At 41.8% G+C, this 19307-nt stretch overlaps 1 protein-coding gene and 1 pseudogene across 1 annotated transcript in view; both read left to right on the top strand.

Moving 5' to 3' along the window:
• The window catches only part of HMG20A (high mobility group 20A), a 55659-nt gene extending 49118 nt beyond the window's left edge, over positions 1 to 6541 (top strand). Inside the window, exon 7 of the mRNA XM_059690403.1 lies at positions 653 to 6541. The gene's annotated coding sequence lies outside the window, so the exon portion shown is untranslated. The remainder of the gene's footprint in view (positions 1 to 652) is intronic.
• Positions 6542 to 15549: 9008 nt separating this feature from the next.
• Positions 15550 to 18977, top strand: LOC132211555 (dnaJ homolog subfamily A member 1-like; annotated as a pseudogene).
• The last annotated feature ends 330 nt before the right edge of the window (positions 18978 to 19307 follow it).

Genomic DNA, 19307 nt, shown 5'->3' on the forward strand with positions numbered 1-19307 from the left:
CTCTGGATTAGTGGAGTTTCTAAAACGTTAGGAGAGGTGGGAGATGTGTAAGGGGAAAGCACTAAAAATTTTTAGAATGAAAGCATTAAGATAAATAAGAGGTAAATAGAAAAAAATTACAATATAGTAATTATAATGTTATAAAATTTTGGTCAACCAAGTAAAAAGTTATTTTTATAGATTTGCAATGGAAGAATTATCCCAGTTGGCATCTTTCTTTGTGGCTAACCTGTACCTAGAAAAAAAAATGGCTCTGAGAGGCCTCGGAGGTGATTTCATGTTGACAAGTGACCACTTTATATACAAACTATCAAAATCCATATGTTGCTTGATTTCAGTCTAACTGAATGATAAATATCTGGCTGTTTGAGGGTTGGGAAAAAAAACTTAAGTGATTGCATTTTTATCAGTGTAACAAGATTTATTGATCATATGCACATAATATATGCACATGCAGAGATTCTTAGACTTATACTTAAAGAAAAATGATTTTAATTGACCATCTACTCTTTGGACTAAAGTAGAGTACTAATTTTCTTTCATCAGATTTGTCCCTGATAGTTGCTTATCTGTGTTCAGCTAAACAATTTTCCTACATCCCCATTTTTCTCTCTCTCTCCCCCCCTTTCCTCCCCCTCCACCACACCTACAGGTATTAGAGCTCCAAGATGTGAGGAAGGAGAAGCCATCTCTGAAAATTTGAACTGAGTAGAAGCAGAGGAGTACAGATGACTCTGCTTGTGAAGGAACTATCAGCTGTGAGTTAAATGCCTTCACCCAGAAAGCCATATGAGGGAGCGGCAAAAAGAACATGTTTATGAGCTTCCTATGGAATCCTCTTCGCGAAGCTTTGAAAGTGTGCAGCCACTCTCCCAAGTCTTCAGTTTTCTATCATCTGCTTTTCTGTTAAATTGGATCTGTATATAATCTGTTGTCATCTTCTGCAGTATAAAGGAAGCCTTCTCATTGTTCTACAGATTTGGACCCTTTTATTAGTGGCACTCTGGTTTTCTTATCTACCTGTCACTTTTTTAATGCCTTTGGTTGTTCTTTTTATTCCCTTAACCCCCAGCAAGTTACACATCTCCATTTTCTGACCTCTGGGCTTTGTTGCTCAGCAGGGTTCTGAAGGAGAGTTTCTCTTATTGGACAGGCCCAATCTTCTATCTTTAGCCTACTTGACTCCAAAGAAAGGATCTTCTTTTTAACTAGGTTCTGTGGTGGAGACTGTTTCCTGTCCCACACAGTGTGCAGTGGGTGCCAGCCCTCGTGGAGGCTTTGTGATTGCTACCCTGAGAATAAGCTTTCCTTCCTCCTCAGTACTGCCTGCTGTTTTCTGAGCTTAACTCCTACACATACCCTGCATTCCAGCCCAGGTTCTTCTGTTCCCATCTGTCTACAATGTCTTCTGGAGCATTTTTTGCTGTGGAAAAAGTCATTGGTAATTAGGAGAGAACAGGAAAAGTAGTCTCTCATTTGGCATTGGGGGGAAAAAAAGGTTTATCATAAGTAAAACTGACTATGCTTTAGGTACACTGATTCGTGGATGTGGATAGGCAGAGATATCATCACAATAGTCTCTTGAGCTGACAAGAAAGGACACAGAGGAATTCCCATGTCCTTTGTCTTCCTTCTATAACCATACTGTAAAATCTATTGCAAAAGGACAGGCTTTCCTTCCTTTTCCCCCTTTAGTAAATACATTTTTTTAAAAAACACCAAAAGAAAAGAGGGGTTCCTGATTCACACCTAAAGGTTTGGTTTTTGTCTTGATGCTCTACAGCACAGACTGTGTGTTGCAGCTCTGGTCTTTGGAACCAAAGCCAGGCATGCTCAGCCCATTGTCCAGGCACCACACTACTAAAGCAGGTGGACGTGTGGTCTCCTCACAACATTCTCACAAATCAGGGTGCAAGTCGGAAACCCCCTGGTGACATTGCTGTACCATCCTGTCTTTTTAACATTGCTGTACCATCCTGTCTTTTTATCTGATTTCTTCAATAGCCCAAAGATGTGGTGAGATAGCCTTTTTAATTTAATTTTTAAATGTATTTTTATTATTGATTTCAGAGAGGGGGAGAGAGACAGAAACATCAATGATGAGACAGAATCACTGATCAGCTGACTCCTGCATGCTCTACACTGGGGATTGAGCGTGAAACCCAGGCAAGTGTCCCTACTGGGAATTGAACCATGATCTCCTGGTTCATAGGTTGACACTCAACCACTGAGCCACACCAGCCAGGTAGGACAGCCTTTTTTAATGTCTGATATGAGCACACATCAAATTTCCATTCACTGAAGCCCACATATCACCACTTGGCAATATTTTAGAATAAGAGCCCATCATTATCTATGGCTTATTGCTATAATCCTAGCCTACTAATCTGCTTTTTTCCATATTTTTCTATTCTGTTCTCACCTGTCACTGCTGGTGCTGTCACTTCTCTCAGATTCCTTGCCTACTAAATCCAACCTAGAACACACTGTCTATAGCAGAAGGACATCCAAGCCAGTTCTGGGAATTTGTGACTGCCCTCTGCCAGATACCTTCTGATTTTCCTTCCTCCTGATATTTCTCTTGTTTCTTCCTCCTGTTAGTTTTGTGCTGCTATGTTAGAGTGCTCTTAACCAGGAAAGGCTATAACTTAGTCCAAGATCATCATTTTCCTGACTCTAGATATAGAACACCTGACATTGACTTAAAACATCTGCATATTCAGGAATGCATGAGATCTTGAAAAAGCCTACAGTCTGAAATCATTTTCACAAAATAAGCAGCCTGCTTTTGAAATGTTGGCTCTCCCAGCACCTATATCCCTAACTCACTGGTGACTGGGATTCAACTGCCACAATACCATCAGGTCCCATAAAGCACGTCTGTGTTGCCTCCTCTCTCCTCTGTGACCAACCAGGAGGTAGCAAATGAGGTTTCAGACTAACATGATACCTAATTCATGCTTTCCGATAACCTTATCGATATTACTGCATTTATGGTCTTCTCAAGAAATCAGTTGTTTCCTATTCAATGTTACAGATTTTTTTTTTTAATTAAAACACAAGGGGCAGCTAAGGAAAGTGAGACAAAGTGTTTTATTTCTAACAAAATTAAATTTTAGAAAAAATATGTGTACATATATTTGGAACTGTTGAATTGCCAAGTTTTCTGTACAAATGTTTTTGTAATTAAACTTTTGTATTTTTTTTTGTTTTTTTAAGAAGTCAATATGCTTGCTTGACATCTGCCTTATTAAAACTTTTATGTTGAATCCATCCTATTCAATTTTATCTGCATTGTAATGAAAAAACTCCTACCTCTGCCTTTTCATCTTAAAGATTGTCAACCCTACATTAATTATTGTCTGTTATGCTTTTAAAACAGTAACACATTCATTTTACTAATTTCTTATTCAAAATGTATCTCAGCCTGTTTGAGAATTCAGCTCTTTTAAAGTATTTTATAACAATACCATGAGCTGTAATACATTTTAATATAGCACTAGTATTCTGGAGGCAACTTAAAAGAAGTCTGATTTTTCTTTGTTGTTGTTTTTTGTTAATCCTTACCTGAGGATATTTTTCCATTGATTTAGAGAGAGTGGAAGGGAGGGAGGGGGAGAGAGAAGAAGAGAGAAAAAGAGGAGAGAGAAAGAGAGTGAGAGAGAGAGAGAGAGTGGGTGAGAGAGATACATTGATTGGTGGTTGCATACCACATGCATCCCAACTGGCCCAGGTATCAAACCCGCAAACCCAGGTATGTGCCCTTGACTGGAATTTGAACCCGAGACCCTTTTGTCCACAAGCTGACACTCTTAACCACTGACCAACACCGGCCAGGGTAGAAGTCTGGCAGTGTGGCTCAGTTGGTTGGAGCGTTGTCATTGGAGTGTCATATCCCATACACTGAAAGGCGGAGGGTTCAATCCCCAGTCAGAGGTGCATGGGGGAGGCAGCCCTGACTGACCCAGAATTGAACCTGCCACCTGGGTATGTGCCCTCACTGGGAATTGAACCTACGACCTTTCAGTGTATGGGATAACGCTCCAGTCAACTGAGCCACAGGGCCAGGGTGCCACCATGCTTTTAAAATCCTAGGGTGAGGTAACCTGGCTTCCTCAGCCTGATGCTGTCCAAGAAAACAGTTGTGTGGCATTGGGCAAGATTTGCTTTGTTCCAACACTAATTTCCTCTTCTTTTTTTTTTTAGTTGGTTTTTGTGTTTTTGATTAATCCTCATTGGAGGATATTTGTTTCCATTGATTTTTAGAGAGAGTGGAAGGCAGGGAGAGAGGGGGAGAGGCATTGATTGATTGCCTCCTGCACGTGCTCCGACCCAGGCCACGGATTGAACCTGCAATCCAGGAACATGCGCCTTTGACCAAGATTCTAACCCATGACCCTTCGGTGTGCAGGCCAACACTCTAATCATAGAGCCACACTGGCCAGGGCTAGTTTTCTCTTCTGACCTAACATAGGCCTCAGCAATTTTACACTGTTGTTAGAAAGATAGAATTGGCTTAACAGAATTGACCCTACTTGGGAGGACATGAAGACTTTGCTAAATGAATACCAAAAACTATTGAGGTAACTCAGGATTGGACTTGACAACAATTTAACAAACCCAAAACAGCAAAAGGTTAAACAAGAAATGTGTCTCTCAGAAAATTATTCCAGAGGTTGGCAATCCAAGATCAGTATAGAGCTCCTCTGCCCCAAAACATGGTTCCATTTTCAACGTCACCTCATGGTCCAAAATAGCCACTTGTCCATCAGTCATCATTTGAAATTCTTGGCAGCATAAAGAAGAGGGCAAGGACAAAATGGGAAAATCTAGCTGAGTCAGCATACTGTAAAGAGTCTTTCTGGAAATCACATTCACCCCTTCCAGAACTGTCACATGACTAACAGCTAGCTATAATGGAGGTCAAGAAATGTCATCTTTCCTTGGATATTACTGCCCCCAATAATAAGCGGTTTTAGTTGATAAAGAAGGAGAAAATGACTATAGAGTAGGCAACTGACAGCTCAATTCATGATTCATATTTCTGACTCCATGTGCATGCACTAAGGCAAGGCATGTTGTATTAGTGAGCAGGATACATTATCTTGCTTTTGCCTCTTGGCCATCTGGGAATGATCATATACTTCTCTTTTTTTTTCTTTATTGATGAAGGTATTACATTTGTGTCCTTGTTCCCCAATTCCCCCCACCCCCAAAGCCGTTCATGCCATCATATACTTCTTTGGCACTTTCCCCCAAAAAACAGTTGAAAACTAGCTGCATTCTGAATCAGCATTTCCTGTCCCCACCTTAGCTTCTCTACAACCCCTCATCAGCTGTTGACCAGTCTTTTTTATTAAAAGTCAGCATAAACAGTCCCTGACCGGTTTGGCTCAGTGGATAGAGCGTCGGCCTGCAGACTCAAAGGTCCCAGGTTTGATTCCAGTCAAGGGCATGTACTTTGGTTGCGGACATATCCCCAGTAGGGGGTGTGCAGGAGGCGGCTGATGGATGTTTCTCTCCCTTTCCCTTCCTCTCTGTAAAAAATCAATAAAATATATATTTTTTAAAAAGTCAGCATAAACAGGTGGTAATATTTCCCCCATTTTCTAAATGTTCAGCATCTGCTAGATTAAGACAACACCAGGATAATCTTTCCCTGAGGGTGGAGAAAGTGAAGTGTTGCTTGGTAGAAAAGTGCAGAACAGCCTCTTGCCCTCTAAAAGGATTTCATGCAACTGACACTTCTGAGTCAAGGGCTTTTTCTTTGTTTTATTTATTTAGCTTTTCACACATAGTCTGCACTCAGAAATATACCTTATCTACAGAAATAAACACTTGGCTCACATGTGAGCTCATAGAGGTCAGGATTGAGAGTAACAACTGAGCCATGGCCGGCTGGGCAAAAGTCAGAATTATTTATCACTAGCTCCTGTGTTCTCTGATTCCATTCACTATTTGGGACTACAAAAGTGTTTCTAAAACATGGTTTCTGCCGCTAGGGTGTTACAGTCTAGTGGGAAGGATAGAGATGTGCATAAATAGTTCCAGCACAGAGCACCCTGTATTAAGAGCTTTAATAGAGGAAAATGATTTTTGGAAAGTGAAAGAATTGCTTGAATCTCACTTGATAACAGATGGATTTTCCGTAATTGCAAAAGAGTTTGCAGTGGGGAATAGAGCAGAGTCTTGGGTGATCAGCATCTTAACTAATAAGGACTTTATCTGAAATTTAAATGAAATATAAAAGTCTAAACTGATAACCATTAGAGTTTTTCTAGTAAAAGTTGAGGTATCTGGAGATAAGAGTAGTTAGATTAATTGTAATTTAAATAAATGGTTTTTCAAAGTATGCTTTTGACTTAATAGATCATTAAATAAGTTGTTAAAAATTGTTTAATTAAATTGAAAAATTATCAAAATATGCTACATATAATAAGGGTAAGTATTAAATTGTAAAACTTTCATGCACATGTGATGGATTACAATGTAAAATTTATTTCTCATCCTGGGGTCAAAATAAAGACAGTCAGTGACTATTTCACTGCCTCTGAAATTGGATGGAACTGCTGGGTTCAAGTTTGGGCTCTGCAGTTTTCTACTTGTGTAATCTTAGGCAGGTTGCTAAAATCACTGGGGCTCAGTTTTCTCATCTGTACCAGATACTTATAGTTCGTATTGTACAGAGTTTTCATATGGATTAAATTAATTAACCCATGTAAAACACTTAGAATAGTGTCACAGCCCTGGCCGGTTTGGCTCAGTGGATGGAGCATCGGCCTGCGGACTGAAAGGTCCCAGGTCCGATTCCGGTCAAGGGCATGTACCTGGGTTGCGAGCACATCCCCAGTGGGGTGTGTGCAGGAGGCAGCTGGTCAATGTTTCTCTCTCATCGATGTTTCTGGCTCTCTATCCCTCTCCCTTCCTCTCTGTAGAGAATCAATAAAATATATTTTAAAAAAAAAGAATACTGTCACAAAACACACCTAAAAATATTAGCTATTATAATTCACAAAAGAGTCAAAGGAAAAGATAATAGACACATATTACTAGCTGTGCCGGTTAATAATGCAGATTTTGTAACCAAAGAAAACATGATAATTTCATGAGAAACATCAGAAGTGCTTTATTCAAAGTAATGTCCAATGCTAGCTACACATTTCCCCCATCCTTTAGGTAATTTGTGGATACTGTCCCAATAGAACTTTTCTTGTTTGGAGGCAAACCATTCAGAGACCCAATTTCCCACTTCTTCGTACGTTTTGAAGTGCTGCTCAGAAAGTGCATGTGCCATCAATCGGAACAAGTGGTAATCTGAAGGAGCAAGGTCTGGTGAATATGGTGGGTAGGTTAATACTTCCCAGGCAAGATCTTTTAACATGTCTTTAACTGGTTTTGAAGTGTGTGATGGTGTGTCGTCATGAAGCAAAATTACTTTGCCGTGTCTTCTGGCAAATTCTGGTCGTTTCACAATCAAAGCATGGTTCAAATTGATTATTTGTTGTCAGTAGCGATCAGTATTAATGGTTTCACCTGGTTTTAGAAGCTCATAATACACCACACCTTCCTGATCCCACCAAACACAGAGTCTTCTTCCCAAAGCGATTTGACCTTGCAGTCAATGATGGTTGACCTGGATCAACCCATGATTTTGTGTGTTTGGGATTCTCAAAATAAATCTACTTTTCATTGCCAGTCACAATTCGATGCAAAAAAAGACTCTTTCATGCCACTGAAGCAACATTGTTTTTTGCATTTTATTTTTTTATTTTTTTAAATCTTGTTTTATTGCTTAAAGCATTACAAAGAGTATTATATATGTCTCTTTTTTTTTCTCCCCTTGACCTTCCCCTGGCCTCCCCTACCCCGCAGTGTCTTGTGTCCATTAGTTATGCTTATATGCATGCATACAAGTCCTTCAGTTGATCTCTTACCCCCTCCCCAACCAACCTTCCCAGGCCTTCCCACTGTAGTTACATTTTACTGATGACTTTTCGGTCTTCCATTTGTCTTTCATTCAGTTGATGTGGCACCCATTTTCCTTCCTTTAAAATCCTTCCCATTGCTTGTAAGTGATCGGAAATTGTTTGCTGAGCAACATTTAAGCTTTCTGCAAGTTGTTTTTTAGTTTGACATGCATCTTAATCCAACCATGCTTGTAATTGTTGGTCTTCAAACTTTTTTGGTTGACTTAAACGTTCTTTGTCTTTCACATCAAAATCATCACTTTTAACGTGTTTAAACTAGCGTTCACAAGTATCTTGTAATGGAGCATGTTCACCATAAGCTTCCCGAAGTATACGATAATTTTTTTCTTCAAAATAAAGTGATGAATTAAAACTTCCCGCAAATGCTTTTTTTTGGTACGAAATTTGACATTTTTAAGCGTAAAAATATCTATGATGTGAACACCTTCAAAAAATTTGATATGTGAAGTTTTGAAGCTTGCTGTCAATACAACAAAATAGCATACATATCAAATCGCATATATATCAACATATGTGTAACTCCATCTATTGAAAAAAAATCTGCATTATCAACCAGTACACCTAGTATAGGCCAAGCAGTCTGCTTTGCTTTTTATGTAAATTATGTAATTTAACACATTGTATGCGTGAAACGTGTTTACACGTCTTACGTATTTATACGTTCTACCAGTGTAGTAGAGCGCAGGACACGTATTAATACGTTTTTTATAGACTAGCGGTAGAATGCGGGTAACGTATAAATACGTAAACTAAAGTTATCGTAATTTTACTGAACGTTGCCATTTGCGCAAAAAATTAGCAAAAATGGCCCGCGCCACCTGTTAGCGCGCGATAAAAACTACCCGCAAACAATGTGTTAAAAACTCCTACCTCAACTTTATAGAGTAGGACTATTATACCAATTTTAAAGAAGTAAATTAAGACTTAAAGGTGATAAGTAACTTGTACAGTTATACAATTGGGAAGTGGCAAAGAAAGGATTTATACTCAGTTCTGAGTCCACATTCCACTGTACCATACTGCCTTAGAGATATTTAATGAGACTGACATGAGTTCAAAGGGAAAGCATCAAAATTAGACCTAATCATTCATATTTGTTGAATATCTTTCTTATGTTGGGATATATTCTAAGCCCCTATACCCATGAATCTCTTATATTCTGCTGGAGGAAAAGAGACTAAACAAGTAACCTAACAAAGTCATCTCAGATAGTCAAGACAAGATGAAATGATACCGTTATGCCCAGATATAAAGATCCCCAAAAGCCCACCAGGGAGCCAGCTGAGTCCAATGCAAAAGCAAAGAGTCTTTATTCGAGCTAGCTTGGCTCCCCGACCCACTCACCGACGCAATGGCAAGCCAAGCGGCAGAGAGGGAGAACTCTGTGTGGAGAGAGGTTTTATAAGGGGTTGGAGTAAGGGGAGGAGAAAGGACTGTGGGCCCTGCCGATTGGCCAGGCACAAGTCTGTGTCTTGTTACACAGGATGTGGTCATATCTATGGCGCACACTTCCCTTGATTGTCATTGGTTAGTTTAAAGAAGTCCTGGGTGTGGCTAGCAGAGGCTTGGACTTCCAGGAAGAAGCCTTGCCGAGCACATGGCTGCCCAAAAACGGAAGATCCAGGGTAAGATGGAGGGCGTAGCCCTTACCCTGGGGCAAGATGGAGGGCGTAGTCCTCGCCCTTTCATTCCCCCCTTTGTCTTGGAACTTCCGGCTCAATCATGAGATGGACTGCATTTCTATTCCATTATTGCTAGAGGCCCGTACTGGGCACACAGAACTATCAACTGAACTATCCCTATATGCTTAACAAATGGTCCAGTGGAAGGGAAAGAAACCATTTTAGCTTTAACAACTTCTATTGAAATAGGATTTTTCTTCTTAAAATTCCTCCATGGCTGTATTCAATTTGGCTTGATGTTTGCATAAACACAACAAGAATGGTAACCGACCACCTTTGCTGGAATCTCATTGTTGAATCTTAATGTGCCCCGTAGGGCCAGGAAGCCAAGCCATCCAGCTGCCATCAGGCCTGCCTGCAGTATTTGCTGAGTTAGGTGAAACCCTCACCTGTAGCAACTCCACCTGAGCCTACGCTCTAGGCCAGGGGTGGGCAAACTTTTTGACTCGAGGGCCACATGGGTTCTTAAACTGGACCGGAGGGCCGGAACAAAAGCATGGATGGAGTGTTTGTGTGAACTAATATAAATTCAAAGTAAACACCATTACATAAAAGGGTACGGTCCTTTTTTTTTTTTAGTTTTATTCATTCCAAACGGGCCATAGTTTGCCCATGGCTGCTCTAGGCTTTAAGGCCCATCCCAGTAGCCCTCCTACTCATTGCGGCCCAGAGTGATTGGGGGTTCCGCAGGGATGCAGAGGCACCCTTATTGCTCCCCTTCTACTCTGACCAACCGCCAGTGATGGTAGGGCATGGGCCTGACGCTCCAGCGCCAGCCATCTTCAGGGCTCCCAAGCAGGATACCAGGCTTTCTTTGTGGCATTCTTACTGGCTTCAAGTCTTTAAAGTCCAGACGGGTCTCTTTAAAACATGATATTCCAGTCAAAGTTTTCCGTTAATAAAACCACTATTAGGAACTAGTCTTTTTTTTTTTTTTTTTTTTTTTTTAGGAACTAGTCTTATTGAATATATGCAAAGAAATGTATTGCCATGACTTATTTAGCATTGCCAATATTTCAGAGGAATTATATAAGGAGAAAAACATACTGATCTGCTCTAAGATTTTCTGACTTTCCTTGCCTATTCCTTTTCATGGATTCTTCAGAGTTATAACAAAACAGTAACTGTTGGCATCAAACCTTCTTTCTATGCATAACCATGCCTCAGACCTTCTATTCCAAACAGGCCTTTCCCAGCTTTCTACAGTTGAGGTTTGTACTATCCGTGACATGGGCATGGTTACGCAGGCCTGCAAGACAGTATATAGGCTGCCAACCGTCAACTGTCTCAACAGAGACCAAAACCTGATGGGCACTCTTCCCTGCCCAGTTGGGCCTCTGCCCTCTTGGCAGCTAGACACCCTTTACTTTTGGGGTTCACCCCACACAGTCCTCTTCCAGGATAGCCAACATACATTCAAACCTGCAAGAGAATCAAAGGTCAATATAACATATCGATACAATGACTAAAGTCTATTCTTGACCTTCCTATAAATTGTCCTTGTCTCTTTGGAGCCATGTCCATGAAGATGCAGGCATCATCTAAGTCTATTATACGGTATTGTGGGGGCTCCCGGTAGCAGGAGTGATCGCAAGCAATGTTCTTGACCTTGAGCGGGTTGCGTTGATCTCAATCGATGCTCCATTTGGTGACGAAGTCTTCCCGGATCACAGATGGGTCTGCTGACCGGACGTGAGTGTGATGGACCCAGGTCGTGATGCCGTCTACCTTGAGAGTGCTGGGGGTCGTCAGGCACCACAGTGTAGCGACCCTTCCAACGTGGCTCGAGGGTCTCCCGGTGGTGCCTTCTGACGTAGACCCAATCTCCTGGTCTGTGCTGATGAGGAGTTGGTGTTGGGCTGGTCTAAGCCGCTTCCCAGCCCCCAGCGTCAGTGCCTTAATAAGGGCGATGAGTTCTGCTCGCTGGGCTGACGTCCCAGAGGGCAGGGTCTCTGCCCACACAGTGTCCATTTCAGTGACCACCACTGCACCTACGTACCTGCACCTGTCCCACACGAAGCCGCTTCCATCCATGAACCAGGTGGCCTCTGCATCAGGGAGGGGCCGGTTGGTCAAGTCCTTCCGGAGTCCATGTATTCCCACACAGTCGTGTAGTGGGGCATCTAAGTGAGGGTCGGGCAGCAAAGTAGCAGGATTGAGGGCCGCACTGGGGCAGAACCGCACGCTTGGAGGCTTGAGTAGGAGGATCCTTTCTCTGCATAACTGAGCCTTCCTCGTGGATGCCCGGTACCCTAAGGCCCCCAGGGTGGCCAGTAGATCTCGGGTCCCCGACTCACAGTCCTTGGCCATGTTGGCTGCATCTACATACTGGAGGAGGGTGAGGTCAGGGTGTTCCCTTCTGTACTCACCCAAGTCTTCATGAAGCGCCTTGTTGAAGATGGTGGGCGAGTTTTTGAACCCCTGGGGTAGGCGTGTCCAAGTTAGCTGTCCGCTGAAGCCCTCCTCTGGGTCATGCCACTCAAAGGCAAACAGGGGCTGACTTTGAGGTGCTAGCGGTAGACTGAAGAAGGCATCTTTTAAATCTTTAGTTACAGCGCTCTGATTTCTTGCCTTTCTACCAGTTCTCTTTGTGGCAGAGCAACAACCAGGCCTCTTTCAAGGGAGTGTGCTAGAAGGAGATATCAGCCTCTCCTTTGCTAGCAGCAACAGGTATCGAACCCTGTCAATACATTTAACCAGCTTTATTCCCAGCCATTTTTACAGATTCTAGGGCCCGTTGCCTTCCTTTAACCAGCAAGCCAAATGACACTGGCCTGTATTATTTAATACAGCACAGGCAGGGGGGCCCATAAAATCTCTGCCCTGAGGAATTGTGAGCCATACCCCTAAATGTCCCAATCAGACTAGAAAAGTTACAAATACCTTTTAAATCTACCCCAGAATTCAAAAATCCCAACCCAGAACAGAATATCACATAGCAAATCAAAGTTCCCAGCAAACAAACAGACAGAGATGTTTACTAGTTAGGCGGGCCAATTCCACCTCTGACAGAGAGCAAGCGCCCTTGGGGAAAGATCCTAGTGGCCGCTCAGGGCGTTTTGCTATTGGTCAGAGCACTCAGCCTCAAGGAAATCAAGTGTGTGGTTTGTTTTTTTTTCTTCTGCAGACTTCCACATTTACATGAACAAATAGCCTCAAATTAGCAATACATTCATATTTTTAAGAGACATAAACAGAAATTTTACTAGCTAAACAATTTTATAACATTTCCCATTAAAAACTTTGAGCCACAACAAGTCCCTGAACAGAGGCAGTCAAAAAATCACAAAGGTATTGACCACACCCCAAGGTTTGGAATGAGGAACCTAGTTTTCAAAAAAAGCAATTTACAGAAGCAGAGACAGCATGCAATCTAAATTACAGTTTTGGGTAAACGCATTATCTAGAGTCCTTGGGTAACCTAGGTTAAACTTAGGCATGTTATCTAAACCACAGTTTCTACCTGAAATAATTGTCATCATACTTTACTTTAGAAATTGTATTACTGCTATCAGTCCCTTTTAAAGACCTTGACATAACCTTTAATTGTCCTTAGTTTAAGGAAAGCAGGGTTTTCTAGATTTAAGAGATTAGCAGTAAAGCTCAGCCTTAAAACTCCACCCCTGAAATCCCAGCCTGCCTCAGTGAGCAGACACTGATTGACTAAATCAGAGGGAGGGGCCTTTGCTGTTTCAAGATGGCGGACCCCAGGGGAGCGGCAAGCCATGTGGCTGACATGGCAGCTGCCAAGTCATGTAGCCCAAAATGGTGGCTGTCTACACTGTTTTTTGCAAATCAGGATCCCTAAAAGATAGATGGCCAACATTATATTGCAGACAAACTGAAATCTCATTAGCTGTTTATACCTTTTATAATTATCTTAAAGAATATCAATTAAATTTAAATTGGTCCTTGCATCAAAATCTTCAGTTGAGGTCACAAAATCAATTCTCCCTTCTCAATCAGACCAATAAGCAAAGGCATTTAGTTACCACAATTACACAATTTTTCCCAATTCAATCCGAACCTTAAACTTTTAGCTGGCAAGTTAAATATTCGGCATTTCTCAGTACTCAACCAACAGATTTAATTCTGTCCTCTAGATTTTTCATGAGGCAAATTAGAGTAAACTTTACTTTTTACTTTCAAGCGGCTCTGGAAAACCACATTTGAGCCTTGCAAAACAGGTTCTGGCCTACCTGGTATTTTCAGATGTAAATTGACCACATTCTTTCTTTTAAGATTTTGCTACAGGTGGGAAGCAGCTAGCCCCTTCCTTCATTAGAAATTGCCTTGGGGAGCCAGACTGAACACCCTTCGCTAGCATTTAAAAACTGTTCTTGCCGAAACCGGTTTGGCTCAGTGGATAGAGCGTCGGCCTGCGGACTGAAAGGTCCCAGGTTCGATTCCGGTCAAGGGCATGTACCTGGGTTGCGGGCATATCCCCAGTGGGAGATGTGCAGGAGACAGCTGATTGGTGTTTCTCTCTCATCGATGTTTCTAACTCTCTATCTCTCTCCCTTCCTCTCTGTAAAAAATCAATAAAATATATTTTAAAAAAACAAAATAAATAAAAACTGTTCTTTATTATGGAAATGCCAATCTTTCTGCTAGAATCTAGCATCATTATTTTTTCCTTTGGGTAAATAATCAGTCTTCGGTTCCATCCTGCACATTTGCAAAGAGACTCCAGCTCAAAACTCTATCCAAAATCGGACTATGTGCGCATTCATTTTAAGCCAGCTTTTCTCTTTACACGTGCACAGAAATCCCAGGCGCATTTACTTGGGGAGGGGGTGACCTGTTTTCACATATCCTCACTCAGACGCCTGCCCGACCGAAGTCATGGAGCCACACAAAGGAGTGGAGAGGGCAGGCCCCCTCCCTCCACACTCACACACTTTCACCAGACATTCATTCAGAGTTTAAACAATAAAAACTTTGAAACTCCTGAGGGAGCTCTACAGCCTCCCCCAATCTCCTTGAAATGATCAATCACAATACCCAAAGGAGCAGTCTGAGTCCATCTCATAATGTTCGTCCAGTAAGTCCACAGAAAACAGAAAAACACAGACACAGACAAACAGAGGGGCCCAAAGAACAGCCTTCCAACTCCATGGAAGCAACTAGATGATGGCCTTACACCAAACCGGCGGGAGCGACCCGCCTCGTCTCAAATACGTGAGGGGAATACACATCCCTCATGAGGGGAATATGCATCCCTCCTGGGGAGCAGAATGTCTTCCGACTCTCTCCACCCATGGTCCTTCAGCAGTGCGTCCACCTAGACCGCTTCGAGAACTACAGAATTTCAGAAGTGAGCTCAGACAGGACAGAACATATAACACACATAACAGAATACACAACACACAGACACCTACCGCGGCCAGTCAGACTCTCCAGATCGGGGTCCCTTGAGGGTCTTGGGGATCCCGGACGAGCCCCCAAATGTTATGACCAGATTTCAAGACCCCCAAAAGCCCACCAGGGAGCCAGCCGAGTCCAATGCAAAAGCAAAGAGTCTTTATTCGAGCTAGCTCAGCTTCCCAACCACACTCACTGACGCAACGGCAAGCCAAGTGGCAGAGAGGGAGAACTCTGTGTGGAGAGAGGTTTTATAGGGGGTTAGAGTAAGGGGAGGAGAAAGGACTGTGGGCCCTGCCGATTGGCCCGGCACAAGTCTGTGTCTTGTTACACAGGATGTGGTCATATCTATGGCGCACACTTCCCTTGATTGTCATTGGTTAGTTTAAAGAAGTCCTGGGTGTGGCTAGCAGAGGCTTGGACTATGGTAAGAAGCCTTGCCAAGCACATGGCTGCCCAAAAATGGAAGATCCAAGGTAAGATGGAGGGCGTAGCCCTTACCCTGGGGCAAGATGGAGGGTGTAGTCCTCGCCCTTTCAGATACAAGCTAACTAGGAAAGAGGAATGTCCTCTCTGAAAAAGTAACTTGAAGGAAGACCAGCTTGTTGGGGAGGAGCCAGCCCTGTAAGGACTTGGAAGATAGAAAAGCCAAAGCCCTGAGATAGGAATGAGCTCTGGTATTTCAAGGAACAACAACAAACCAACAAAAATGGTGCAGCTGGAGAGAGTAATGAGAGGTTAGAGCAGTTTTGAAATGACCAAGTAGGCAATAAAAAAATCATGTAGAGTCTTATAAGGTGTGGTAAAGAGTTTCAATGGTATTGTAAGTGTGGTGTGAAAAGGATGCTTACACAAGTGACAAGATGCGATTTATATTAAAGATCACTGGCTGATGTGTAGAGAATTGCAGGGAGGCAAGAGGAATCAGTTCAGGTGATAATTGACAGAAGTTGCTGAGGGAGTGTAAGAAAATGAAAGAAAAATAATAAAGAACAACTAGGTTTTTTGGCTTGAGCAACTTGGTGGTGGATAAAGGTTATAAATATTTCTCTCTTTTCTGCATCCAGTATGGCTAGACAGCGGTCTGGTTCCTGAGTAGGGGTGGCTGGAGATTGAAAAAATGAAAGAAAGAGACACAGAAATAGAAAGAAAAAGCTGGGGCCAGGTGGGACAGCTGTCCTCTGATGGAGAGACAGTGACCCAGAGCCGATCAGCACATTTATTTTATACAGCAAAATACCAGGAAGTTTTACTGAAGCTGAAGACAAAGGAGATTATGTGCATTCTTGTAGCTTCTTTGTAATCGTCACTTCTGGGTGGGCCCAGATAATTGTGTTTGTTTCTGATGCTTGGCTGGATTTAGATAATGAAACCCACCCCCCTGACACATGAGCTGAAGGTCAGGCTACAATACACCTGCCTCTGGCAAGGTATGTTTCCAGGGCAAGGCTCTGCCAGGCACCACTGGATTCAGGTGACAATCAGCTCAGGGGCCTTTCCCAGGCACTCTCTACAAAAGGTTCCACTGCTTGAGATGGCCTGAACTTAAAGATGAAACATTATGGAAGAAAAATTCAGGAATTCTGTTTTGGGTAGAACTTTCCAGAATGCTTGGTGAGAGGTGAAGGAGCGGCGGCCTCCTGAGGTGCATGCAGCAACGCACTCTTTCCAGCTCCTCCACACCTGCCTCGGCCTACTCACCGGCTGTCAAAAATGGTGAAAGAAACCACTTACTATGATGTTTTAGGGGTCAAACCCAATGCCACCCAGGAAGAACTGAAAAAGGCTTATAGGAAGCTGGCCTTGAAGTACCACCCTGTTAAGAATCCAAATGAAGAAGAGAAGTTTAAACAGATTCCTCAAGCTTAGGAAGTGCTCTCTGATGCAAAGAAAAGGAAATTAAATGACAAAGGAGGAGAACAAGCAATTAAGGAATGTGGAACAGGTGGTGGTTTTGGTTCCCCCACGGACATCTTTGATATGTTTTTTGGAGGAGGAGGAAGGATGCAGAGAGAAAGGAGAGGTAAAAATGTTGTGCATCAGCTCTCTGTAACCTTAGAAGACTTATATAATGGTGCAATGAGAAAACTAGCTCTACAAAAGAATGTGATTTGTGACAAATGTGAAGGCCAAGGTGGTAAGAAAGGAGCAGTAGAGTGCTGTCCCAATTGCCGAGGTACTGGAATGCAAAAAAGAATTCATCAGAAAGGCCCTGGAATGGTTTAGCAAATTCAGTCTGTGTGCATGGAGTGTCAGGGCCATGGGGAAAGGATCAGTCCTAAAGACAGATGTAAAAGCTGCAACGGAAGGAAGATAGTTCAAGAGAAGAAGATTCTAGAAGTTCATATTGATAAAGGCATGAAAGATGGCCAGAAGATAACATTCCATGGTGAAGGAGACCAGGAACGAGGACTGGAGCCAGGAGATATTATCATTGTTTTAGATTGGAAGGACCATGCTGTTTTCACTCAACAAGGAGAAGACCTTTTCATGTGTATGGACATTGGACATACAGCTGGTTGAAGTTTTGTGTGGCTTCCAAAATCCAATAGCTACTCTTGACAACCAAACCATAGTCATCACCTCTCATCCAGGTCAGATTGTCAAGAATGGAGATATCAAGTGTGTATTAAATGAAGGCATGCCAGTTTACCATAGACCATATGAAAAGGATCGCCTAATCATCAAATTTAAGGTAAACTTTCCTGAGAATGGCTTTCTCTCTCCTGATAATCTCTCTTTGCTGGAAAAACTCCTACCTGAAAGGAAGGAAGTAGAAGAGACTGATGAAATGGACCAGGTAGAACTGGTGGACTTTGATCCAAATCAAGAAAGACAGCGCCATTACAATGGAGAAGCATACGAGGATGATGAATATCATCCTAGGGGTGGTGTTCAGTGTCAGACCTCTTAATGGGGCCAGTGAATAACACTCACTGCTGGCATTTTATATACAGTAGTGAATGAGTGAAGGACTGTAACCATAATATGCTCACTACTTTCTATTGTTTTTGTTTTAATATTCAAGTATAGTAGTGTTTTAAAAGTTAAATGAAGAATAAACTCAAGTATAAAAGCTCTGACTTTGCCCTATATTTATGATGACTTGTTTGCAAGATAAGTTTAATACCTGTAAAAAAAATTCCCCTAGCATTTGCTAGGCCATACTTTGTAATTAATTTCAGCTATGTACATGGAATAGCTTAGACTGAATTGCTAGATATATGTATTGACTTTGGTGTGTGACCCTTAATTGTTAAGCTACGAAGTTACAATTCTGTATTTCACTGACAGTCAGACAAAGAACTGAATTTGTAGAGAAGTGGTAGTTTGTATAGTTGTATTAAGTGGGATTCATTGTGATGCCTCTGCATTTATTCTGTTGCCTCAACTGTTACTTGAAGGTGGCATGCCATATAATTTAACCTGTGGTATCAGTGATAGAAATGATACCTTTCCAAAGAAGGGGTTTATCATAATCTGCTTCTTGAGGGCTTGCATCTGTAGAATTGCATTCCCTTCTGTGATGCCATCTTTTTTAAAATTATTATATATAACTATATATCAGTCCTTGGTTACATTTTTTCCCCCTTCTCTTTGGACCATAAGCCTTAGAGTAGTGACTTCTGGAGTAGGCTAACTTAGAAGTTGAGTGATGAAACCTTTACATGGAGAAGTAATTTGCATGTATGAGATGGGAAGGTGTGTTTTAGGTATGTTACCGGCTTACTTTAAACCATTTAACTTATGCTCCAAAGTAACTGTAATTTAATGTTGGTAGTATAGCAAATTATGAATAGCTTTATTGTATGTTTAAAGTCATATGTTCACAAGCTTAAATCTGGCTACCAGAATTTAAGCAATTCTTGAAATGTATGAATATCTCCTTAATACACTGATTACAAAATAAAAAAAAAAAGAATTCTGTTTTGAACTTTCTAAATTTGAGATTCAATCAGCAGATTAACCCCCAGGGAAGGTACATCTCTCTGTTATCCATTAAAAGAATCCTTTCTGCTCTTAAATGCTGTGGTTCCATGAGATTTAAACTTCAGGTCAGTGTTTGCTAACATTCCTTCCACTCTCAGCATGTGCACACACACATAGATACAGTTAAGCTCTTTGTTGAATTATGAAATTAAGAAATTGTTTCCTTTTTAATTCTTCAAGCTCCTTAAGAAGGAATTTTCAAAAATCCTTGCATCTGCATTTAAGATTGGCATAAAGCAGCTAAATGTTCTACAATATAAAAATCATACCATCCCCTGATGGT

This window comes from Myotis daubentonii, chromosome 1, assembly GCF_963259705.1.
Source record: "Myotis daubentonii chromosome 1, mMyoDau2.1, whole genome shotgun sequence".
Lineage (NCBI taxonomy): Eukaryota > Metazoa > Chordata > Mammalia > Chiroptera > Vespertilionidae > Myotis > Myotis daubentonii.